Raw genomic sequence first — 3163 nt, forward strand, 5'->3', positions numbered from 1 at the left:
AACACAGAAACAGACTGCAAGGATGTGGATGCAATGCTATGGGACCAAGCGGCTGCTAGACTGCCCAGTCACACACACAATCATGTTAATTCTACAAATGTGCTGTCTGAACTGCACAGTCACACACACAATCATGTTAATTCTACAAATGTGCTGTCTGAACTGCACAGTCACACACACAACCGTGTTCATTCTACAAATGTGCTCTCCAAGCTGCACGGTCACACACACACATTACATTACATTACATTACATGGCATTTAGCAGACGCTCTTATCCAGAGCGATGTACAACAAAGTGCAAATCAAACACAAGAACAAGTGTAAAGAGGACCTGAGAGGACAGTACAGTTCCGGGTCCTAGTGTAAACATACAGAAAATCAGAACCCTTGAAGAGTAAAATCAACTTTCAAACTAGCATACCACAGTTGGCAGCTAGAATACAACAATACAACAGCCAATAAAGAACAATACCTATACAAGTAACAATATCTATACAATCTATAGATAAGTGCCATTACAGTCTAAAGCTAATCATGGTGGTGAGTTGGGGAGGGAAAGGTGTAGCCTGAAGAGATGGGTCTTCGCTTGAAGGAGGTCAGAGACTCTGCCGTTCTGACATCCACTGGGAGGTCATTCCACCACCATGGGACCAGGACAGACAGCAGTCGTGAGCGTGAAGTGCAGGTGTGGTGAGGGGGAGGCGCCAGACGGCACGAAGTGGCAGAACGGAGGGGTCTTGTTGGTGTATAGGTCTTGATAAGGGATTGAATATATACAGGGGCTGATCCTTTAACTGCCTGGTATGCGAGCACCAAAGTTTTAAATTTGATGCGAGCCATAACAGGCAGCCAGTGGAGGTTGCGGAGCAGGGGGGTGACATGTGAATGTCTGGGAACATTGAATACCAGATGGGCTGCAGCATTCTGGATCAGTTGTAGGGGTCTGATGGCAGATGCTGGAAGGCCAGCCAGCAAAGAATTGCAATAGTCCAGGTGGGACAGGACCATTGCTTGAACAAGGAGCTGAGTGGAGTAGGTGGTGAGAAAGGGTTGGATTCTCCGGATGTTGTACAGGAAGAACCTGCACGCCTGGGTCACTGTAGCGATGATCTCGGAGAAGGATAGCCTGTTGTCCATCACCACTCCAAGGTTTCTTGCACTAGGGGATGAGGTCACTGTGGTATCCCCTAGTGAGATGGAGAAATCAGAGAAGGGAGAGGTTAAAGCAGGGGTGAAGATTACCTCCGTCTTACCTGGGTTGAGCTTTAGATGGTGGTTGCCCATCCAGCTCTGGATGTCTCTCAGGCAGGCGGAGATAGGGGTAGAGACCTGTGTGTCTGATGGGGGGAAGGAGAGAAAGAGTTGGGTGTCATCGGCATAACAATGATAGGAGATGCCATGAGCAGAGATAACGGGGCCAAGGGATCTTGTGTAGATGGAGAAGAGGAGGGGTCCGAGGACTGAGCCCTGGGGGACTCCTGTAACAAGGGGGCGAGGGGTTGACACTCCTCCAGCCCAGAACACCTGGGCGGACCGGCCAGAGACATAAGATTTGATCCACTCTAAGGCTGTGACACAGATCCCTGTAGTTGCCAGGGAGGCTAAGAGGATGGAGTGGTTGACCGTGTCGAACGCCGCAGAGAGGTCAAGAAGGATCAGGACAGAGGACAGAGAGGTTGCTAGTGCAGCCTGAAGGGACTCATTGACAGAGAGGAGTACAGTCTTCGTCGAGTGGCCAGGTCTGAAGCCGGACTGGTGGGGGTCCAGCAGGTTATTCTGTGAGAGGAAAGAAGAGAGTTGGTTGGATTTGGATAGAACAGGAAGGAGAGATACCGGACGGTAGTTTTGAATGCAGGAGGGGTCTCAATGTTCATTCTACAAATGTGCTGTCTGAACTGCACAGAGCTACGCACGGGGATGCTGTCTTAGGGCTTCCTTGGCCTTGGTTTATTATTGGTTTTGTGTGATTTCTGCCATGCCAGGTCATATGGTTTTAGATTGGTATGTTTAATCTAAATTATTAACTTGCCTTGGCTTAGGGTTTGGGTTAGATGAATTGCTCATTAAGATCCTTCTCCCAGCGGACAGGCTTTTTCATTACATTACATTACATTATTGGCATTTGGCAGACGCTCTTATCCAGAGCGACGTACAACAAAGTGCATACCCATAACCAGGGATGAGTTCGCTGAAAGACCCTAGAGGGAAGTACAATTTCAACTGCTACCTGTACAACAAAGATAAGGACGAGGGCCTTTTTTTTTTTTTTTTTTTTGAGAACAAAGAAACAAACAGAGCAAAAGTGACCAAAGTTAACTATCCAAACACTGCTTACCTAGCCAACTAAAAATACCGATACACAAAGCAAGTCACAGAGACAACAATTAAGGTTCACAGGGAGGTAGGGAGGGATGGGGAGAGGTGCTGCTTGAAGAGGTGTGTCTTCAGCTTGCGCTTGAAGGTGGGGAGAGATTCTACAGTTCTGACCTCAACGGGTCATGAGATGTATGCCTATGTTATCATCAAACATACATACTATAGGGTGGTGGGTTTGCACAAATTGTAGACTTATTTTTTAGACTTCTACTGCTGTAGCCTATCCACTTAGAGTTATGATGCATTGTGTGTTCAGAGATGCTCTTCTGCATACCACTGTTATGTAATGTGTGGTTATTTGCATTACTGTCACCTTCCTGTCAGCTTTGACCAGTCTGGCCTTTCTCCTCTGACATCTCTCATTAACAAGGCATTTCTGTCTGCAGAACTGCAGCTCACTGGATTTTTTGCACCATTCTTTGCGAACTCTTGACACTAGTGTGCGTGAAAATCCAAGGAGATCAGCAGTTTCTGAGATACTTAGATCACATATTTTCCCCATTCTTATGGTTGAAGTGAACATTAACTGAAGCTCCTGACTCGTATCTACATGATTGCACTGCTGCCACACAATTGGCTGATTAGATAATTGCATGAATAAGTAGATGTAATAAAGTAGAAATTATCCAAATAAAGTGCTCGGTGAAGTAGGCTATTTTTGTGCATTGCCAGTCAGAGGTTTCATACATTCCTGAGCCCACTGTAGGAACAGCGCATGGGGTTCATCACCAGTTGCAACTGTCTTGTGCATGAAGGGCAAAAAATATTGATGGGAACCGGACGAA

The sequence above is a fragment of the Conger conger genome, chromosome 16 (genome assembly GCF_963514075.1).
Source record: "Conger conger chromosome 16, fConCon1.1, whole genome shotgun sequence".
In the NCBI taxonomy this organism is placed as follows: Eukaryota; Metazoa; Chordata; class Actinopteri; order Anguilliformes; family Congridae; genus Conger; species Conger conger.